The 12679-nt window shown below is 41.8% G+C and overlaps 1 protein-coding gene across 1 annotated transcript in view; it reads left to right on the top strand.

Moving 5' to 3' along the window:
- The first annotated feature begins 578 nt into the window (after nucleotides 1–578).
- The window catches only part of MEGF8 (multiple EGF like domains 8), a 223616-nt gene continuing 211515 nt past the window's right edge, over nucleotides 579–12679 (top strand). The window contains 2 exon segments of the mRNA XM_030213349.1: nucleotides 579–718; nucleotides 11608–11677. The gene's annotated coding sequence lies outside the window, so the exon portion shown is untranslated.

The following is a 12679-nucleotide window of genomic DNA, read 5'->3' as shown; positions in this document are numbered from 1 at the left end:
GAGTGTGTTTTTGCACAAAGTTGTACATAGTGTTTTGCAGTTGAGCGATTGTGGTTAGTATATGCTTTGAGCAACCACTTTATTCTTTGACATATGATACATATCTAATATCTATATTTAATAAAAGGTATTAATTGTGATTTATTTTTATTTATTTATTTTTTCTGTGTGTTATCAGACAATTATGGATTTAAGCTCCACCCCTGGCTCCACCCCTAACCCCGCCCCCTTTAGCCTCCCCAAACAGTTGGGCCACCGACCGCCTTTAAAGGTTATTCCGTTCTGATACTTCCTCTGTGTACATCCGTATATTGCACAAGCCGGCATGTGTTTCTGTCAATAAACTTCCTTGTTTCAAACTATAAGATAAAATAACAATGAACGACACAACATGCATACAGATTAGCAACTGATGATAGTTTGTTTTGATCTGACCAATATGGCGGCTGCACGGGAGAAGTCACTTCAGCTCTTTGACGTCACACCGGCTCCTGTACTTAAACCTCCTTGGAGGAGGTGGTACCTACTCTATTTCCATCGCTTGCTGCTGCAAACCTTCTCCGCAAGCCCTGTTCTCCTCTGACGCAACATCCTGTTTCCGTCAAGTCAAGTGGGTGGGCTGCCTTAGCCTAGCAGGACTCAGGAGAGAAGTTGTGTCATGGGGGTTGGGGCACCGGAGAAGGAAAGCTGTGGTATTGTTGTTGGTGGGTGACCTCAGGTATGAGTTTGATTATACGGGGGTGGGGTGTTTTAGGGCTAGGTGCCGAATCACGGACAAGGAGGAGAGTAGAAGACAAGAGGGAGAGATGTAGGGATGGTAGGGATCATGGGGAGGGGAGGCTGGCCCACCGACCCCCGAATTCGTATGAGGAGGGGTGCGTGACGTGTGAGAGTGTTTAGGGTAGCCGAATGCGTGTGACTTGGTGTCTTTGGACACATGCACACATAAAGTTTCTCACACCTAAAGCAGCTCACCATGCTGCTGTATATTTTTGTATACTTGTTGCATTTTTTCTGGTTATTTGTCTATGTTGTTGTGTTTTTTTTTTGCCCTTTAAATTCTAAGGTATGTGCTTCCTTAAACTATTCAGCTGGAACCCTGAATATATAATGTGGCTCACTGTAGGAAAATAAAATGTTATTTTCATATGTTGCATAGAGCATATTTTACCCAATCTCAGTTATATAAGTCAGGTAGAACACAGTCCCCTTTATCTGGTAAATGCCTGGGCTCTGAAAATACTCTATATATCATTCATTTTGGGCATGGCCTAAGGTTTGATTATTTTGGACTACGATAGTTCGGTACTGGTCTATTATTTTAGGATGCACTATTACTAACTAGCTGGAACATCTAGCACTAGATAGAACAGGAACTGGTAGGGGGATATATTTCTAATTTGTAAAATGTATCTGGTAGCTAGGAAATGTATCTTTCAGTCATGCATGGCAATTGAACTCCCCCCCCCCCCCCCCCCCTGCTTACTGGAAATGGAGGAATCAAGTGCTTGAACTCCTTGTTTGGGAGGATTGTGATTTTCCTAAATGTGAAAAAAAAAAATGTTTTTCTGAAGATTTGGAATAGTTACATTCAAAATATGAAGCTAAGGGGGAGAAGGCTTTATGTTCATGCAGATTACCTTCTTTTGGCGGCACTCGTCAGTGCAGGATTATGCTATAACAGATTTGCAGTGTTGTTTGAAAGCGGTGGCTGTGTGGTCACACTTGGTCAGGATGGTGTTGAATAGGAGCAAGACTGTGGCATGTTGGGTAACTGTGATGAGAATAGAGGCGGACAGAATTATTGGTTTGGTTTTGGCTTTGGCAGTGAAACTGGCCCGAAATCCAAGTATGGGTTTCTGCCAAAAATGGTAATTTATTTTCAGCTGAAACCGAAACTTCACCTCCTCCCCTACCAGATAGTTTAACAGCCCCCGACCCTCCCCCTATCCACCACTCTCCCCCTGCAGAGAATAGGGCTGTCACCTTCCCTGCCCCCCACAGAAGAGAGCGGGTACCGCCGAGCCAACCCTCCCCGGCCTTACCCTTAACGTCTCTGGTGGTCTAGTGGCCTCTTTGGGGCAGGAGCTATCTCACTTGCTCCTGCCTTCGCCGATTTCTCCATCAAAATGGCTGCTGAGAGTTTCTGCATCCAAGAGGCCACCAGGGGCGTTAAAGGTAGGCTTGAGGAGGGGGGGGGGGGGGCTGGCGGCATCCACTTTGCATTGGTAGTACCAGTACTGGCACCCCCCCCCCGGCAGCACTGGCACCTGGTCTCTGGGGGGGTAGTACTGGCAACCCTAGAGGATCTGCAGTTTGGGGGAGAAGGAGGTGACACGTTTTTGTTTTGGGGTTCAGTTTCAACCGAAACCAAGCAGCAAATTTCAGTTTTGGTTGGCCTCTAGAAGAGAACTCTTCCAGATGTTACTGTGATGTTGTTGAATGAGCATGTACTGATAGTTGAAACTTTTAAATATTTGAGAGTTTTTATTCCCATTTGACTTTTTTGACCCATTTAGCTGCTGTGGTTCGGAAGAATTATGCAACAGTATGAAAGTTGAAATCAGTGAGGAATTATTTTGATGAGAAGTCCTTTCTGACCTTAGTATGTGCATTGTTTATGTCCCGGTTGGATTATGCTACTGCTATTTTGGTGGGAATAGCAAGTGTAAACTTGAAAAAGTTGCAGACGTTGCAGAACACTGTGATACATATTTTGGGGAGGGTTCATAGGTTTGGTCATGTTACACCTTTGTACTTGCATTGCCATTGGTTACCAGTGGATTGTAGGGATCTTTTTAAATTAATGGTTCTTGTGCATCAGATTTAGTATGAAGGGGTTCCTTGGCTACTCTGTTGCCACCTTATATTCTGTTATATAATTTATGTTCGTTGGACGCGTTTTTACTTGTATTACCATCATTAGCTGAAGTACATCTGATAGCGACTAGAAAAGGTTCATTTTTTTCTGTTGCCCCTGTTTTGTGGAATTCGCTTCCACAATCTTTGCAGGCTGTTTTTTAGTATTTAACTTTCACCTTTTTAGTGGTAGCTCAAGGCAAATTACATTCAGGTACAGTAGGTATTTCCCTGTCCTAAAGGGCTCACAATCTAAGTTTGTACCTGAGACAATGGAGGGCACAAGGAGTGTCTGTGGAATTTGAACCCTGGTCTGTCTGGTTCACTAATAATAGTCTGCTACTCCACTCTGTTGACACTCACATAATTAATAAAATTAAATCAGATTATCCATACTTCATTTATTTAAGATGCCCTTCTGCTGAGAGAGAAATGAAGAATTTTCCAAAGATAAAAAAAAGGCATTCTGTATTTAGTTATTCAGATGTATTTCTCCATTGTTTGTTAAATCTACCCTTTTTTTGAGGGATGGCCATTTAAGCTTGAGGGAGATTCAGTGGACTGACTAAACAATTAAAGGAAAGTTTGGATTACATGCTGTCACAACTGTTGACTATTCAAAAACTACACATATTCGAAGAGATCTTATATAGAACCTTAGGAAGGTCAGTAGGTTTTATTTTATTCACACAGAATTAAATAATTTTCAAATTATAATTTAACAGAAGTTATCAAGGTGTAGTAAAAGATTGCCTTTTACTGCATCTTGATTTACTGTGTTAGCAACTTGCGGGCAGGAGCGATGCCCAGTCTGGTGCCATTTGCCAAATGCCTTTCCTAGCAATAGTAAGTTGCAAGTAGAACACGGGTCCTCGAATTCTGTAACACAGTGTGCACCTTTTGAGAACGCCCCTGATCTGCTCATGCCCCTCTCATTGCCACGCCTCCTTGTGGGTTGCATGCTGTGGGATTTGGGGTGCCCAAGCTTGTAGAATACCTCACAGCCAGATGCACACGCAACCCCTAATTGGTACTAATTAATGCCAGTAAGTGCGTCCAATTATTGATGTTAATTGGCTTGTTAGGTTGTGTGTGCTTCTCTTGATCACGCCTAAACTGGTGTGGAGATTTGGGCACCCTTTATAGAATCCGAGGGTAAGTTTTTTTTTTTTTGTGCACCTTAGTAAGATCTTCTAAATGTATAACAGGTTATAAACAAAAAAAGAAATATTTTAATAGTCAATATAATTTGTCAGTTCAAGAATTTGGGTTGTCTAAATCTCACAAATTTATGGCTTACCATCAATTTACAGATTTGAAGCACTGAAGAAATCAACCTTAAGTTTGGATGCTACAAGTAAATTTATTCTTGATTGTGGATTATGAGAAGTTGCTGTGGTCATCAGATATTATATGTGGACTTTCCAAATGCGGAAAATGTTCTGGAACTGCTGTTTGTATCAAGCTTTAAGATTTTGATCATGTGAAACTTAATAGGGAAGCCTGTTGGTAAGGTTTAAGCTGACCGGACCGATTTCTTTATTTGACAGAGTAGTTTGAATGTTAACAGATTTCTTTTTATCTGTGTCCTTCTATATATTTGTAGATGGTTCTGTTAAAGATTTTTGCTTTGTTTATAAAGATTTGAATAAAATGTGGGTTTATTGATTTTGTAATGATACTTTTTTGAACCATTATACATCACTTTCTGGTTTTTTTTTAAAATTGTAACTTTTATTGTTGTTCACCAACCATACAACATCTGTCTGTTGAAACAAAAACCATGCAACCCCTCTCTCCCCACCCCCCCATTGAAGCAGCATGAAGCCCTTGGAGATAAACGGTCATATAGCAGCAGGACTGGCTAACGTTTCTCAAGTATACATCAAAAACGAACGTTGAGAACTCTACACTGTTAGCCTGATTCCTTCAGCTTAAATATATGTCCCATACTTTATGGAAGTTAATCAATTGACCAGTCCGGAATGTTGTCAGTTTAGTCATTTGACAAATGTAGTCCATTTTGCGGAGCATTACCTGCAGAGAAAGTGTGTTAGGCTGTTTCCAGGCTGCTGCCAGGGCTATTTTGCTTGCAGTAAAAAGGCTGGTTGCTACTTTGTGATGTTCCCTCTTTATTACAAAAGGCTTAAAATGCAGTATACAGTATTCCGCCCTGGCTGGATACTCTATCCCATTGGTTTCCAAACCTGGTTCTGGAGGCACCCCAGCCAGTCAGGTTGTCAGGATATCCACAATATTCATAATATATAAACAGGGCTGTAAATATTGATGACAGAACTTTGCATGCATTGCTCTTTTGTGAGTATCTGGTGAACCAAAGTCAGTACCTCAGCGCAATAAGATTGCATTTTAGGGTAAGGCCACCAGATATGATACATATCCCCAGGTGTTCCACACTCCCTCCAACATAGACCAGAGCTATGCTTAAAACATTTTAAGAAGGCTTTGAGGAGTGTAATACCACCTGTACAAAATTTTAAATCCATTTTCTACTAAATAGGTAGCTGTTGATACCTTCAGTAAATACTGGGTGCTTATTTCCCATTGTCTTCTTTCAAAAGTAGTCCCCATATCCATCTCCCATTGATTAATATAGTACACTAGCAGTGTGCCGAAGGAGAGCAGGGCACCATACAAATGGGTTATACAGCTTCTGCCACTGCTCTTCCTCAGTGCCCGCTCCAGTAATGTCTCTGGTAACCCAAGGTCCCCCAGCCCTGCGCTGATGGTAATCCTGAATTTGTCTGTAATGGAAAACATGATGTGATAGCCCATAGTCATTCTGTAACTCAAAAAAAGATATTTCCCCTTCTTCCCAGATATGGCCTAATGTGCGAAGTCCCTGTAACTCCCACATACCAAATACAGGGTCTAGAGTCCCGTGGGCAAAACCTGGTGCATGTCATATTGCCATATGTAGAAAATAAGTTCTGTCTGGAAACAATTGAGCTTGAATTTTATACCAAGTCATAAAGGGCTTTTTAAATATTCTCTTACAAGTTATATTTAGGAAGCCATAATAAAGCCCAAAGTGGTACAGTGTTTAGCCATTCTTGTTTTAATTTAACCTAAATTTTAATCAGGCTGTGAAGCCACTCTGTTAATACTTGGAGCTGGGCCACCTGGTAATATAGATGGAAAGCTAGAGCTCCCATCTCTACCTTCTGTTTAGGTTGGTATAACATTGTACAAACTTGGGGAGGGCGTTCTTTCCAAAGGTTAGAGAGAGTTTTCCTCTGAAGCAGAACAAAGAAATACACTGGAATAGGCAAAGGAGGATGATGCATGTGGGAAAGAGGAACCCAAACTATAGCTATGTAATGCAAGGTTCCACAATTGGAGTCACTGACTTTAGGTGTCATTGTTGATGATACGTTGAAACCCTCTGCTCAGTGTGCAGCGGTGGCTAAGAAAGCAAATAGAATGTTAGGTATTAGGAAAGGAATGGAAAACAAAAATGTAGACATTATAATGCCTTTGTTTCGCTCTATGGTGCGATCGCACCTTGAATATTGTGTGCAATTCTGATCATCGCATCTCAAAAAAGATATAATGGAATTAGAAAAGGTACAGAGAAGGGTGATGAAAATAATAAAGGGACTGGGACAACTTCCCTATGAGGAAAGGCTAAAGCGGCTAGGGCTCTTCAGCTTGGAGAAAGGACGGCTGAGAGGCGATATGATAGAGGTCTATAAAATAATGAGTGGAGTGTAATAGGTAGACTTGAATCGCTGGTTTACTCTGTCCAAAAATACTAATATTAGGGGGCACACAATGAAGCTACAAAGTAATAAATTTGAAATGAATTGGAGAAAATATTTCTTCACTTAGTGTATAATTAAACTCTGAAATTTGTTGCCAGAGAATGTAGTTTACCCTGCGTTTACCTTTTTTTTTTCTTTTCCAAATGCGGAAGCGATTCCTGCAGTCTGCCCTACCTCCGGCACTGTCTCTTCACTATACTGCATTCCACCTTTGAGGAAACAGAAAGTTACATCAAGATGCGGGCCGTAGTAGGGAGAAGAGGCCAGTGCTGGCAGCAGGGCAGCCTGTGGGAATCGCTGCCACTGCCGCCTTCTGGAAAAGAAAAAAAAGGTAAACATAGGGAAGAGGCTTGAGAAGGGAAGGGGGGAGATGTCACTCTATGGAGAGTGCTGTCTGAGGCCCCCACCTCAGTTATCCTAATGGTAGGGCCGCCACTGATCAAGACCTTCAAGATTATTGAAGACCCTGGGGAGTAATGGTGCTAAGTACTTGCTAGAACATTTATAGAACTTATTTGTAAATCCATCAGGGCCTGGAGCCTTTCTGTTAGGAAGGTCCCGAATGGTCTGCTGAATCTCATGGCAATAGGCTTAGGACCTATAGCTCAGCCTTAGGGATAGATGGCAGCACTATCAAGATAATTACAGATATCTGCGTCTGTAGGCAATATATCTGGTTGATATAGTCAGGTATAATGTCTAAATATTTTATTTATTTGTTCTTGTATCCCACAGTTATACAAAAACAAGTGTTGGTTCAATGTGGCTTACATAGAGGCATATTTTCAAAGCACTTTGGGAGGCTAAGTTCCATAGGTTTCTATGGAACTTTGGGAGGCTAAGTGCTTTGAAAATGAGCCTGAATGTGATGTTAGAAGGGAATGTGATTAAACAATACATTAGCAAAGTAGTGCTTGCACCAGTAATTCGTTTGATTAGTCATATTTCTTGAACAGGTATGTTTTTAGTTCTTTTCTGAATTGGAGATAGTTTGTGATGCTTCTTATGACTTTGGGAATTGAATTCCACCATTTGGAACCAGATAGCTGAATCCAGTCATATAGATGGATTTTTAGATTGTTTCTGCAATTTGGTAGGTGAAGCAGTAGGTAGCTTTTGGTTCCCGTGTTTGCATTTCTTGATAGTTCAGTCAGGTCTAGCATGTAGACATCTAGCATGTGCTCATCTAGAATTGAGGAGATATGATTATAGCGCTCCAACTTTTTAAACTTATTAGCTAAGAACATAACAGCCATACTGGGTCAGACCAATGGTCAGTTTAGCCCAGTATCCTGTTTCCAACAGTGGCCAATCCAGGTCACACGTACCAGGCAGAAACCCAAATAGTAGGCAACATTCCATGCTACCAGTCCCAGGGCAAGCATTGGCTTCCCTATGTCTGTCTCAATGGCAGACTATGGACTTTTCCTCTTGTCCAAACCTTTATACTAACTGCAATTACTACATCTTTCAGCGACTAGCCTTATTCCCAAATTCAAGATGTTTATAGTTTATTAATATTTTTTTACTGTACCGCTCATCCTAACTTGTGGACCTGAGTGGTTTACAAAACTAAGGGTACATGAATAGGCAGAAAAGAACTACAGTGTGAGACAGGAAAGGAATAAATCATTCACACATAAGAATGTACAAGCTAAAGAGCAGGAAGTAGGATGGGTCATAGCAGGCAAAAGGGAAAAGAAGGGGGGCGGGGGGGGAGAGGAAGAACAGCCGGGAGACTAAATTCTGATTCCTTCTATAGTGGATCAGTGGCTCATAAAGACTTGATTAAGAAGCCAGGTTTTTATAGCAGTCGACGTTTTTAAAGGACAATTTGGCATGAATGGTTAGTGGAAGAGAATTCCACTGAAAAGGAGCATCAAAGAAAAAGGTATAGTGTCTGGTAAATTCTAACTGGGCAGCTTTTGGGCTTGGGAGAATAAGGCAATGATCATTAATTGATGGCAGAAGATGAGTAGGGGAATATGGAATGGTCAGTGATGCTAGTTAGTCTGGAAGACTCAGTCTGGGGGCTTTGAATGCCAGCGTGAGTAACTTAAAGATGATCTGTTTCTTAATAGGGGGCCAATGAAATTTCTGAAATAAGGGAGGACACATGATCTTGTACTTGTTGCACTCTGCAGGTTTTCAGAAATCTCTGCTAATTGGAGTCACTCGTCCAAGGTTGAGGATTTGGGGCCCATCTTCAGTTGCTGGTCTAATCTTTCAATTTGGTCCTGTAACTGCCCCTCCCTTGCTAAGTGGATTTTTCATTGATAGACCTGCAGGGCAATTATCTTTCCATGCATCACCGCCTTAAGCACTTCCACCAGAATCCCTAAGGATACCTCTCCAGTGTTATTAAGCTGAATATATTCTACAAGGTCTTGCTGTATTATATTACCAAGATCAAGCAAAATAGTGTCATCTAAGCGCCAGTAGCAGATTCCTCCTGGGGGGGGGGGGGGGGGGTCATAGTTTAAAGCCAGTAGTATGGGGACATGATCAGACCATGTTTGTGTTTGGGTAGTATGAACTCTATGTAGTATAGATGAGTCTCCAAACCAATAGTTAATTTGGGAGTGGGAATTGTATATCTGGGAGTTAAAAGTGAAATCCCTAGTGATGGGATGAAGATATCTCCATATATCACATGTTCCAATGGGTAAGAAACCTCTGAAACTGGACTCTTTATGAGCATACTGCACCACCTGGGAGCTATTATCTAAACTGGGTTGCAATGTCAAGAACCTCACCAAACAAAAGACTACCTTCCACATGTTGGAGCAAGCGATTCAAAGAAGGGCCCCTGTTCCTCATTAGGTACGTGGACATTGACCATGTAAACACCTCAGTACCTAAAGAAACTATTATCAATAAATATCTCCCTCCCTTGTCTCTAATTACCTTTTTAACCTGCCATGGTTGAGAAGAGGATAATGCAATTAAGACCCCCTTGGACTTTTACTGCATGTGATTGAAAGCAAAGTATAAGGCAGAGTATTTCCCATGTTGACATAGCCGTTCATAGGAGGGCAAAAGATGTGCCTTCCTTAAACAGGAGCTGGTGAATTTAAGTCCTTGATATTCAAGGATAAAAAAAGTTGTCCATCGACCTGACCCTAAAAGACAGGCCTGCCCCATTTTCCCTTTTTGAATCATATCACTACATCCCTGCCTGTATGAGAAAAGCTCTGCATTGTACCCCATGCTGCCCCTAGGATTCCCAAATGACCACCCCTTCCCCCACCCCCTAGTCACCATTTCTGGCCAAACCTCCTCCATCAGAGTGAGTTGACAGATTGAGGAAGTGTTCCCCATTTCCAACCTTAAACTAATATTAAATATAAAATAGCTTATTTTACAGACATATTCAAACACTTAGCATTATAGGCAAGTATCTGGAGGTAATAACATTGCTGATTAGGCCGCACGAGAAAATATTTAGAAGAAAACAGCGTCCCACACAGCAAATGTAGCCCCACCGGGACAAATCAACCAAGGATGCAAATCAAATTAGCCAAGTCTCTCATGCGCAAATGGGCATCCGATTGCTGATGTTTTAGGCATTCTTTTCCAGTGGTGATTCGTTGCCATTTGGGTTTCCCTCCAATGCTCAAAGTGGCCCTCGGTGGTTGGGGGGCCTGTGGCGCCAAGGGGTCTGCCTCTAGAAGTATCTCTCGCACTTCAGAAAGTGTATGGATGCAATGTAATTTGCTGTTCTTATAAAAGAGCAGAACAAAAGGATATTGACATTTGTATTTTATTCCCTGAGCTTGCAGCTGTTGTGTAAGTGGCCTCCACTCCAATCTCCACTTCAGAGTAGCTATAGCCAAGTCCTGGTATATCTCGATTGAATAAGAATCCCAGGAGAAGTGCTCAGTAGCCCTGGCCTTGTGCAGGCTTCAATATCCTTGGGTTTATTATCTTGGTATACTCAATGCTCTGTGTGCCCTTTCAATATGTATTGAGTTTGGGTCCATAGTGGATTGATTCCCTGAAAACAGAGCACTGACAATTTTTTTTAACTACCGACTCGCAGTCTGCATAAGTTGGAGTTTCTGGGATGCCCTGGAAGCGTAGGTTACGCCTACGGCTCCTATTCTCAAGATCTTCCAGCTTGTTACAAATATGCTGATGGATATTCTTAGTGTCCTGGAGCTGTTTATCCAAGTTCTCTGGGACATTGGAATGTTCATCGAACTGCAACTTGCCTCTCCTACTCTTTGACCAAGATCCCTAATTTCTCCTTGTAAATCAGCCCCCAGAGTGGCGATCTCGGAGCGTACTGCTTTCAGGTCCGATTTTATCTCATACAGCCAAGCTCAAATTACTGCTAAACGTTCAGTGCCGGGATCTGCTGGAGAGTCTGCATTCGAGAAAAGATGTACCTGCGACACCTCTGCCTATGTTTGCAAGTCTGGTAAGGTCGCATTGCTGGTGCCGTCCATGCAGTTTGGCGTGGTGTCTCTCGTACAGGCAAACTCCATCATATCAACTGGACAGTGTTTAGCACTCATCTCTATCGGTAGGGCTTCTCACAAGAAGAGTAATTGATTAAATAATCAGGTGGTTCCAGATTGTCGCTGTATCAGTGAAATGCTTGCCGGGTTGCTCGGTGCTAACCGATTAGGCAGCCATACGTCACGTCCTCCATACATCACTTGCTGTTTGATGTATTTGGCTAACATCCTAAAGGAATCAATTCCTGTTGCTTTGTGAGTGAATAATAACAGGGATGCTAACATTGATATTGTAAATCAGTTATAATACATCAGATTAAATGGAAATGGTGTGCATCAGTAACTCTTGAGTGTCAGCTTTAGAATAACACACAGGAACATTAAGCAGGCAGGACATTAACAGTGATAAAAATGAAATTGTGATAATGCTGTCAGTGACAGGCCTTCCTGATGTCTGTTTTAACTTTGTTTATTGTTTGATCTCTTTTCTTGGTTTACAGCTTCAGGAGACTTCAGAGCTCAGTGTTATGGAGCTCTCTTGCTTCATCTCCTCAGCTTGTGAATGATTTGGTGTGTATATTTCTGTGTTTTTGTTTTTGTGTGTTTGCTCACAAGGTACTATTTTCAAATGGACTAGTTTAGCTTTCCTGTTTTGGGGATGATCGACTGTGTTTGTGTGTATGGGGCGACCAAAACTGCTCAGAATATTCGAGGTCGCTGCATCTCTAAAACGATTTAGTGGAATTAGAAGAGATACAGAGAAGGGCGACAAAAATATAAAAGGATACAATGACTTCCTTATGAGGAAAGATTAAAGAGGTTAGGTCTCTTTAGCTTGGAGAAGAGACAGCTGAGGGGAGATATGGTATAGTGTCCCTAAAATACTGAATGGAGTGGAACAGGTAGACATGAGTAACTTGCTTTCTCTTTCAAAAAATACAAGGACTAGGGGGCACACAGTGAAGCTACCAAGTGGTAAATGTAAAACAAATTGGAGAAAATATTTCTTTGCTCGATGTGTGATTAAACTCTGGAATTCATTGCCAGAGAATGTGGTAAAAGTGGTTAGCTTAGGAGGGTTTAAAAAAAAAGGTTTGGACAGTTTTCATAAAAGAAAAGTCCATAAACCATTAGTAAGGTGGATTTGGGAAATTCCACAGTTTATACCTGGGATAAGCAGTATAAAATCTGTTTTACTCTTTTGGGATCTTGCCAGGTTCTTGTGACCTAGATTGGCTACTGTTAGAAACAGGATACTGGGCTTGATGGACCTTTGGTCTGTCCCAGTATGGTGATGCTTATGCTGGGATTGTCTGTCCTTTATATATTCCTCTGTATGTATTTGGATATTTTCCAGTTACTCTTAGCTGGATACAATCAGTCATGCATTGTGGAGCCCTGCATGTCTGGCATGATCTCTACCAGATGTACGGGGTAGCGGGAAGTAGCCCCATGAATACACTGTATGGAAACTATCCTAGTCTCCCCTTTTCTCCTTTTCCCCACCTGATCCCATAAGGCTTGTGAGCACATGGTTTGATCCGCCCCAAAGTCCAAAAGCCCCTCCACTGG

The sequence above is a fragment of the Microcaecilia unicolor genome, chromosome 8 (assembly GCF_901765095.1).
Source record: "Microcaecilia unicolor chromosome 8, aMicUni1.1, whole genome shotgun sequence".
Lineage (NCBI taxonomy): Eukaryota > Metazoa > Chordata > Amphibia > Gymnophiona > Siphonopidae > Microcaecilia > Microcaecilia unicolor.
Note: the sequence above shows the minus strand (reverse complement) of the source record. Positions and strands in the feature narration are given on the sequence as shown.